Genomic DNA, 11,324 nt, shown 5'->3' with positions numbered 1-11,324 from the left:
GGTGCGGGGTGGCGTAAAAAAAAATTTTAAAAAAAAATTGAAAGATTTTTCGAAAGAATTTTTTTTTTTGGGGTGGGGGTTGGTAGGGGTTGGGTGAGGTAAAAAATATCTTGAAATTTGAAACATTTTTCATAAATAATTTTTGAAATTTTTATTTTTTTTTGTTTGGGGGTGGGGGCTAGTTTGGAGGTAGAGATAAAAATATAGGGTACGGGGTATAGGTAGGGTAAGAATTTTTTTTTTAAAGGATGAAGATTTTTCGAAAATGTTTTCCCTAATTTTGTAAAAGAAGTCATTTTCCTTGAATTTGAGGAAAATGAGTTGATTTGGAAAAAAAATTCCAAACATTTTAAGCCAACCAAACATGGAAAATTGAAAAATATTTTTCAGAAAATGTTTTCCTCCATGCCAAACACACCCTCAGAGTGCGCGTGATCCGCTCCAAGGTAGGCTTTAGCTTACTTTCTTGATTGGATATTTAGATAATGCTTAGTACAAACTGCATGTGATTTAGGATTGCAATTGCTTCGCTTCCCCCTATTTACTCTATCCTTCTTGACTCCTATAGAAGCGTTGGGCTGATTGTGAGTGATGGGATCCTTAGTTTAGGCTATAGCATTGCTTGTAGTATGCCTTAACACGTGTATCCTAGTTAGAATTGGTAATTTGTGGCCTTAGTCTAGGGTTGAGCCGTAGGTGCTTTTGAGTGTGTTTTATCGCCATGGTAGTTGTGAGTTTCTCCCAGTAGCGCTTGACTTTATGTTGTTGGCCATGTGATTCGTATTTGAGACTTTGGAGGCACGTCGTAGACGTAGGTTGGCACTAGCCGTGCTCAATCGTAGATTGGAGCAGTGTGATTGGGGTAATGCATCGTTCCTTGAGTTATTTCTCCTCTTTTTTATTGATTCGGAAGCTCTTCTTTGATCCCTTCACTTTTTGTTTAGTAGTAGGCCCGTTGTATCTTCATTGAGATATTATTATATTGTTGGGACTGAGGCCGTATTCGAGGAATAGTTGGATCCCAGGTTAGTACTACCACCTTTATAGCATGGTATGGTTGGATTTATATTTCTCTTGGTGCATGTGCCTTGTTTGAATGTTGATGATGACATGCTTTACATTGGTTGTTCATTCACACATGTTTTATGGTACGATCTCGGTTCATGCATTGTTACATCATGATCATTCATGGAAAAGGAAAATTTTCTCTTGGTCACTATTCTAAACTGGTGTTAATGGGAGTCATACCTCCTGGATAACTGGATTTACTAATTTTGAAACTTGTGAGACGTCATTGACGTGCTCCTTTCCTACTTGAGACATTAGAGGCATCTGAGATGTGCTCAGTTTTTGCTTGACTAGTCGACATGTTGACGCCCTTTTCTGCATGGATTTGGTTACTTATTCCTCTGTTACCACAACAAAGTTGATTACTACTAGTTGCAAATTTAAGATCTGATCATGATGCTCTATATACTTGATAAGACCTAGATTCAGGCCCAAGCAGTGTATATGGAATTCCTGTGTCACCTATAGGCTCCTCTTGCTGTGAGTACCATAGTACCTTATAGGGAGCTGTATGGGTCCTACCTCGCCTGCATGGCAGGGAGGTAGCTCTATATACTTGGTTACTGATGGTTACTGGTGGTCCTACTGCATACTCTGCATTTATATGCATTGCCTATCACCAGTGTACTTGTTTGTTGATTGCACCCTCTAGTTTTATGGGAGCCCGTTCGGGTTGTGTTTGCTATTGGTACCTACCAAGCTTATGGGGGTTCGATTAGGTAATTGTTTGATTATATTCTCTTCTCTATTGTTGTTGATCTGATAACTAATAGGCTGTGTCTTTAGATTTGTGGATGTTAGTCCTCAGGTAGTTGACTCTTGTATCTTAGTTTGAGACTTGTGAGTAGGTTGTTGACTTTTATCCAAGTACGTTCTTGACTCGGTCCCTTATTTCTTAGGAAAAATTACCTATATACACACACCATTATTTTCCATAATTTCCTTTATGCCCTACCATTCTAAAATATTTCCAAAATCTTTTATTTTACTTCCAAAACCAAACTTTTGGAGACATAACTTTACACTCCCCAAAACCCACGTTTCTTTTCGTTAATTTACTCCGTCAATCTCTCCTTATTTTCACTCCTACAATCTTATTAGTTAATTCATTCCTTACAATTTGAAATTCAAAATCGTTGCCTCTCCAGTCAAATCATTTTCAACTTCTTGAATAGGTAGTTTTCGTCTTCCTTGTTGTTTCTCTCAGTTCATTCTTGTTTTTTTTTTCATCATCAATTTATTTGATACTTATGGATGATGCCTCTTCTTTTAGTAATAGGATTACCCAATTAGTTTCAACTACTCAAGATATGGTACGCCGTGTTTTTGATTCTGACGATGAAAATTTTGTTGAAAATAGATCTAAACCAAGAAACGATCCATTATTCATGAAGAATCTTGAGTTGGAGAAGGCAAAATCAAATAAGGATGCATCTTCACACCCATCTTTACAAAAGTTATAGATTCTCAATGTATCTTGTTTATTTTGTTTCTTAAATTAGCCTTTGTTCGTGGTATGAAATTTCGGATACATCAATGCTACAATAAATTATGTTTTATACAATGTATCATGTATATATTCATTACATTGATACATAACCCTAATATTGCCAAATATGCAGATAGTGGGTTTCATGTTCAGTACTTACGTACTTGATACATAAGTAATGCCTAATATATCATTTACAATCACTACAAGAAAAAAAGACCTTTAACGACGGAAACTATGGTCGTTAAAAGCCTTAATATGATTGCTATAAGTCAATAACGACCAGAAAAAAAATTGATCGTAGTTAACGACCATATTTACAATCCGGTTGTAAAAAAACCTTTAACGACAACAAAAAATCAGGTCGTTATACCTCCTTTTAACGACCATACTTTCATTTCGCAAATTGTCATTCTAGTCGTTAGAGTTCTTCAATAATGACAACAAATCTAGTCGCTAGAAGTGTTCTTTTAAGCAGTTTATTTAACCATATATATAAAAACCAACAAATAACTATTCTATCATACTCATTCACATAAAGAACTCTAAAAATACGTTATTCATATAAACTTCCCAAGTTAATTACAAAGAACTAAACACTACCATTCCTAAAGTATGAAATCATCTCCCGACTCTTAACCAAAATATAATAATAGAATGGTAGAAAAAAATATGAAAATGAGAACATTTTAAACAATTTCTAACTGTAATCATTTAAAATTTATTTAAATATAAATTTATTAAAATGATTCGGATTATATTAAATTCATTAATATATTAGTCCAAATAAATATTATGGATTAATATAATTGATTTAATTATTTAAATTCAATAAATATGAATTTAATTAAAGCCCGCTTCATAAAGCCCATATGTCATGTCACTTAAATCTGATTGGCCGAAGGGAATCCTATTCCAATCACAACTCCCCTATTCTAAAACTATAAATAGGGGTCCTCATAATTCAGAAAAGAGGACCAAGAATTCGTACAAGAAGCTAGAGAAAGTTCGTGGATCAAAAGCCGCAATTTCTCTACAAGTTCAAGAATTCGAGAATTCAAGAATTGAAGAATTCAAGTGTTCAAAGTTCAAGATTTGAAGAAGTCAAGATCAAGTTCAAGATCAAGTTCAAGAACGATCAAGATCAAGACCGCCAGATTCAAGATCAAGATAAAGTTCAAGTCAAGATCAAGTTCAAGTTCAAGATCAAGTCCAAATCCAAGATCAAGATTGAGATAAATCCCAAGTTCAAGATCAAGCTCAAGAGCCCTTGAATTATATTTGAAAAGGCGAATTCAGAGGAATAATAGAGATTGTAACACTCGCACTTAAATCTATAAAACAATTGTTGCATAATATTTCCATTCTTGATTATTGTTTTTTCGACGTGAATTTTACCGTCTACAAATTTTGGCATGCCCAGTGGGACAATCTCTACCTCTCATCTCAACTTTTCAAGCATCAAATAACATCGAGATGACTTCCATGAAGAACAACTCTCGATCAACTGCCTCTAAGGCCACTAGCTCGAATTCTCTACTGAAGTTGAAGAAATTCTAGGTGTTACCTTTGGAAGTTTCGGAGCTGTTACGAGGAGCAAAACTGCTATGCTAGGACAACAAACACCTCAAGTGTCGTCTGCGTCAACTCCAGTTTTTGGGTCTGCGACTCCAAAAAGATCAACTTCCTCCACAAATATTTTAGAAGGGGAAAGCAGTGTTGCTGAAAAGATCAAGGAGACCTTAGCTCTACTTGAGCAATCTGGTTCCAAGAACTCTACGACAAGAAAGAACTATGATTCAACCAATGAATCATCTCCACGTGCATCGCATAACGTGAGTCCACTGAAGATCAACTTACGCAACAATCCATGCTACTCTCCTACATCTCCAATGATCATGCAAACAATGGTGACTGTTGCTTCTTCCCCTGAAGAACAACTCGCAAATCTGACGAAGTTGGTTGAAGGATTGACAAAGCATGTACAACACCAAGAGTCTAGAATCGATAAGTTGATGGATCGAATGGAAGGACTTTTTAGATGGAGAAGCGAGCCATGCGCCTGGAAAGGGTGTTGAAGTTCAAGTGATCGAAGATCTTGTGAAGAAAGCACCGCTTGTTAATGAGATACCAGTTTCTTCTGAAGGAATGATCCCACTCGATCTCTTGAAGGAGTTCATTGAAGGCACTATCAAAGATAAGTATGAAGTCTCCACCAAGTCTTCTCATAAGTATGCCAAGCCATACACTGCAAGAATTGATAACTTAAAAATGCCTGCTGGTTATCAACCTCCCAAATTTCAACAATTTGAGGGTAGAGGAAATCCGAAGAAACATGTTGCACACTTTGTGGAGACATGTAATAATGCTGGAACACATGGAGACTATCTTGTCAAGCAGTTTATCCGGTCTCTAAAAGGAAATGCCTGTGATTGTTACACAGATTTGGGCCCAATTCTATTGATAGTTGGGAGCAACTAGAGCACGAGTTTCTCAATCGATTCTATAGCACAGGGCATACTGTGATCATGGTAGAACTTACGAATACTCGCCAAATGAAGGATGAACCAGCCATAGACTTCATAAATCGATGGAGGAATGCGAGCCTGAATTGCAAGGATAGGCTTAGTGAAGCTTCTGCAATAGAAATGTGTATCCAAGGGATGCACTGGGAGCTTCTTTATATCTTATAAGGAATAAACCTAAAATCCTTTGAAGATCTAGCTACTCGCGCTCATGATATGGAGTTGAGCATGTCTTCTGCCGGAAAGGATATGGCGTTTGTCCATGACCCTCGCAAAGGAAGAGACAAGCAGGAACCTAAGAGATGGAGCAAATTTGTGCCCAAGAACGACAATAAAGAGTCAATGAATGTTAATGTGTCGCCTGTGAAGTTCACTACGAAGGAAGGGAAGAAGCAAAGTGTGAGAACGAATTTCCAAGCGCGTTCAGATCAAAAATCGATCCTAAGGTAAATGCAAGAAAAGGAATACCCTTTCTTAGAATCTGACGTTTCTGATATTTTTGATGAGTTGCTTGAATTAAAGCTCATTGAGTTGCCAGAGATGAAGCTGGAAAATCTGATGACCCAAATTATTGCAAGTATCATAGACTTGTGAGTCATCCTCTTGAAAAATGTTTTGTCTTGAAGGATAGGGTGATGTGATTGGTTAGAGAAAAGAAGATTGTCCTTGATGATGAGAAAGCTAGTTCTAAACAAATCTCCATCACATTCGGCTCGCTCGATCCGGTCCAAATATGGTGATGAAGAAGAGTCATTGGAGCTAGACAAATCTCAAGTTGATATAATGGTGATGAAGGCTGGATTCTTGTGACTAGGCGAAGATGCAACAAGTCAAGCTTACGAAAAGAATCATGTGAGCAACCGATTAGAAAGAAGATGGTGAAAAAACTGGCAAAGCAGAAATCAATAAAGCGCCCAAAGAAGGCAAAGGTAGAAGTGCATCACTACCAGAAACCTCGACATCCTGTAACTCTAGAAGAATTCTTACCAAGTTGGTTGCGCACAAAATCTACTTAAAAAAATGTCGAGGCATCATGTTTTAATGCTGATAAAGAAGAAACAATGAAGGTGTCTCCAACTGACAAATAAGGAACAACGAGAGAATCCTCATCAAAAGTGTCTCCTAGTGGCGAAGAAAAAGCAACAAGGGAAATCTCGTCAATGATGTCTCCTTCATCTTTTGAAAAGCCTATTGAACCTTCTTCCCAAGAGGCACATACATGTGATACAAAAATTACATTCACAGATAATGATCTTCTATTTGGTGAAACACTACACAATCGTCATTTGTATATGGTTGGTCACGTGCTAGAGAAGAAGATAAATAGAATCTTGATAGATGAAGGATCTGGAGTCAACATTCTGCCTATCAAGACATTGAAGGAACTCGGCATCACGACCGAAGAACTTAGTGAAAGTCATTTGTTGATACATGGATTCAATCAAGGAGGACAGAGGTCCATAGGCTCCATTAAATTAGAAATCCACATGGAAGATTTGCGATCAAGCACATGGATGCATGTGATTGATGCAAAGACTTCATACAATATATTACTTGGCAGGCCTTGGGTACATGAGAATAGAATTGTCTCATCTTCTTACTATCAATGTTTGAGGTATCTTGAAGACGGGATTGAAAGAAATATAGTTGCAGATGATAATCCTTTCACCAAAGTTGAGACGCACTTTGCCGATGCAAAATTCTATTTGAAGAGTTATGTTGTTAAAGGGACAAAATCTAATGATGTCAAATCAACCAAGTCTGACAAGATCACAAGCAAAAGGATCGATACGGCTGTCGGAAAGGCAAAGGTTGACACTAAAGAAATTTGTCCTAATCTCAATGAATGGAAGACCATGCCTTCAAAGAAGAATTTGACTTCTGGACTTCGCTATGTTCAAAAAGTAAAGAAAGAAGAAGTCAAATCATCTAACCTTCAAGAAGATGCATTAAGAGGACTAACTCTTCCTATCAGACGGATTGATGCAATAAACTTGCCTTCAAAGCTGCCAGGAAAGACAATCGCTCAAAATCAAGTGCGAGATGTTGCACTCCCTACAATACGCAGATGCTTAATTGACACTGCATGGGCATCAACCTTTTGTCTAATACCAGACAAGTCGCTTCTCATCTCCTTCACATTCTCATCAGTTGCATCAAACCTTCTAATCATCTTCTGCATCATATCTTCAATGCGCGCCATATTGCCTCCAGTTTCCCTAGCACCAGATTCCCAATTTTGAGGGGGCACCTAAGGTCCAACCCGATCGTTTCTGTTGACATAGCTGTTCCTGTTATAGTTGTTGTCGCGATTGAAGTTCCCATCACGGACATAGTGACCTTCTCGATTGTATTTTCCATAGTTCCGACCTTGGTTTCCTTGACCTTGGCGCCAATTTTCCGTGTTGGATCCTTGGGCATTTGGTCGGAAACCCCCCGTCTGATCATTCACAGCATAAGCATCTTCTTCATAATAACATTCTTCAATTCGTGGTGGAGTTCTAGTAACGTAGTTCACAACATTTACCTTTTATGCTCCTCCGCTCACATGCTTCAATACCAATCCCAACTCTGTCCTTATCTGGGCCATCTCCTCACGAATGTCATCTGCAGAATTGTCAGTGGTATTATGAACGGCAAATGTGTTTCTCCCAGTATCTGACCTCCTAGTGCTACATGCTTTATTGTTGCGAGAGATCCTCTCCAATTTTTCAGAAATCTGTGCATATGTACAATCACCATATGAACCTCCGGCAATAGTGTCAAGCACTGCTTTATTGTTATCATCCTGTCCTCGATAGAAATATTCCTTAAGTCACTCTTCATCAATACGGTGATTTGGGACACTTCTAACAAAGGCAGTGAATCTGTCCCACGAGCTACTCACGGACTCTCCAGGTAATGCCACAAAATTGTTGACCCTATCTTTGTGATTAAGCTTCTTGGACACCGGATAGTACTTTGCTTTGAACACCTCAGCCAGTTGGTCCCATGTGAATATTGAGTTATACGGAAGCTCAGTGAACCATACTGCAGCATCGCCTATCAGTGAAAGAGGGAACACTCGTAATCCAATGACATCGATATCCAAGTCTGGTCTACCTACACAACTTTTGCAAACCACCCTTAGCTTGGCCAAGTGAGCATGTGGATCCTCCAATGGACCACAAATGTGTGCCCTGGAGGTAGAGGAGGTAGGACCATGCAACTAGTGGACCATGCACTCTTACTGCTATATCGATGTTGCCCCGATAGTGGCCATGTTGTTGTAGGCCTGGTGGACCATGCACTCTCACTGCATCTCCCAATTGATTTTCAGCTAGACCCCGATTTTTCCCACCAACTACTCTTGGCTTTTGTAACTCAATTGCTTCATCGAGATTTCCTCCGATAGGATTAACTAGAAGTCCTTGATTGTTCATTCTTCGCAAAGTTCTGTTCAATTCTGGATCGTACGGAGTAAGTGGTTCGCCTTGGCTCCGTGTACTTGGCATACACTAAAGTCGGAACCTGAGAGAGACAAAATCAAAGAGAAAAAGTAAAATTAGGAAATATTTGACTAATGTTCAATAATGTAGTTAAAAATAAATTTAAAAGCCAGAATCCTCGGCAGCGGCGCCATTTTTTATAACATTCAAATATACCTCTTGAAAAGAAGTATAAACGATCGTATGTAATATATTTACCCAACTATGAGTCGCGGTCGATCCCACAGAGAATATGGAAGAATATTGTCAATAGCAAATATTTAACTCGATAGTCGTTATATAAAAAATGGGGGGGTTTAAATTGAAATAAAAACAATAAAAAGATAGCTTTGAACTAAGTATTTATTTATGTTCAGATTATTAAAACTAACAAGGAATGAGTTTCCCATAAGCTCATAACGCGGTAATCCTAATAGTAGTAATCCTTTTCTAGTGTATTAGATGCAAAGTGATAAGTTATGTATCTCTAAATCCTTGATCTGGGCATCTAGAGAATTTCACCCCGCACCTTGATCCGGCTACGTGTGTATAATTTACTAACCCTTACCTTTACCTCATATTAGACATCATAATCGATGTTTGGCTTAGTTATTACTTCGCACCAATCGACACTAGCCTATTAGATAGTATCACACTAAATCTATGTTGATAATTCTTTTCTTGTTGATTACCTCCTTGATCCGGCAAGTAGTAACAAGGCGAGTTCTAACGCTTGGACTCGTTAAAAAGACTTTTAAACGAAAGAATTATCAATGCATGCAAAACACTATTCAAGAATTGTTTATTTACTATTCATACTTTGTTAATCGCTCATGGTTCCCCCAACCCTAGTTATGAAAGTTAGCTACTCATTATCTCAAAAACACAATCAAAATTTACTAAAATAAATATGCTTGTGTTAATCATAAAAAGTTAAGAACAATAGCTAAACTATCTTTTATCAATCACGAATACAAATAAATAATAAGGGAGAAGAAAGAATAAATCACAATAGTCCGGCCTCCACGGCGGCTCTTCCAAAGTTCCTAAGCTAGAAGAAAATTTTATTGTGTCTTGTATCTTGGTTCTTCCCCCACCCATAATTATTTATGTGCAATATTTATAGATATAGGAAACCCTAAATAAAATAATTGAGTCCAAATTAAATTAGGAATCCAAAACCAAAAGGAATTGGATTCCTTTTATTTTTCCCGCCGCGTGAATCATGGTTCAGCCGCCTCAACATATTTCTTCACTATTCACTTGCTGCCATGTGGCAGCAGCAAACATCAAAATTGAAATTCCTCAATTGCAGCCGTCATTCCCATGTATATAGAAATATATTATTTTATTCCATTTAATTCATTAAGCTGTATGTTTGATTTCCTTCTTCAACCTTCCATCTTTAATTCCTTTTAGCTCCAAACTTCTTCATTTTTCCACCAATTTAATCCTACAAATAAAATACCCAATTTAGCATAATCCATCAAATTAATGCTCAAAAAGGACAAATATAAAATAATAAATGTGAGGAAATAATGATTAAAAATATGTATTTTTTAGCCTCACATCAACACCCCACACTTAAACTTTTGTTCGTCCTCGAGCAAACATTAAAACTCATCTCAAGAAAAAATTCATACTAGCAATGTCATCACTTTGGTTAATACAAACAATAAGGCCATATACGAATTTGAAAACATCAAGTAAACTTCATAATCATCATGCAAAACATCCAAATAAACAACAAATCTCTAACTTTCTAACCTCAAAGAAGGACTTTGAACTCATCAAATTTAAGTTTGCTCACCTACTCTCATCAAAGAAGGTTAATAAAATAATCTATCTATCATGAAACAAGTGCCCTCACTAGAAGAAATAGTCCACACACTCAAATCAAAAGATTGAATATAAATTAAGGACTTGGCATCAAAGAATACTCTCTCACTCGAAAACAAAATTCACATGTATGCATAAAGAACCATATGCTTGCCCATTATGTACATCTCCATTAATTAAGCATGCTTGAATAGAATCAAATAGGACTTTAATGGGTTGTAATGTAGGCTAGGGGACTGGTAGGAAAATTATATAATAGTGACTTACACTTCCTTCAGCACTTTGCAATTTTAGACTTCATAACCCATTATTTTCTTCTCTTTATTTTCAGCCCTCTCTTCAACACTTATTTCACAAGTAATTCTCATTATTTCAAGAATGTTTCAATCTTTTTTTTTCTTTTTTTAAAAGTTTTCCTTCATGATAGCCACCCTCAACTTACGTATTTTACATGCGTTAAGGTGCACAATGTCCTTGGAAGGACCAGGGCGATCATCAAGGTTTAACTTTTTTTTTATGTCACATTCTTTTCTTTCTTTTTTTTCTTTTTTTTCATTGTCACATTCTTTCAAAGAGGACTTTTAAACACTTTGTAGCTATCATTGATTACCTTTTCACTCAACCATCCCTTTTTTCTCAAAATTGATAATTAGAATAAGTCTATGCTATAATTGCTCAAGGAAGCAAGGTGCAAAAACTAGGGATTCAACAAAATAGTCAAGGACAAAATATGGCTACAAAAAAAAAAAGCTACAGGCTCAAAAGGGCTAACTAGTGATAAAATATCTGAAAAGACTAAAATTTACCAGACAAATCAAAGAAAGCCTATTATCATATCCTAAACAAAGCAACACTTTTATTTCGCTTCAATAACATGCAGGGCAAGTTCTAGACTAAGATGCAAAACATGGAATAAACAAAATCTCACCACACATG

The sequence above is a fragment of the Solanum tuberosum genome, unplaced genomic scaffold (genome assembly GCF_000226075.1).
Source record: "Solanum tuberosum cultivar DM 1-3 516 R44 unplaced genomic scaffold, SolTub_3.0 scf00186, whole genome shotgun sequence".
NCBI classification, from domain to species: Eukaryota; Viridiplantae; Streptophyta; class Magnoliopsida; order Solanales; family Solanaceae; genus Solanum; species Solanum tuberosum.
Note: the sequence above shows the minus strand (reverse complement) of the source record.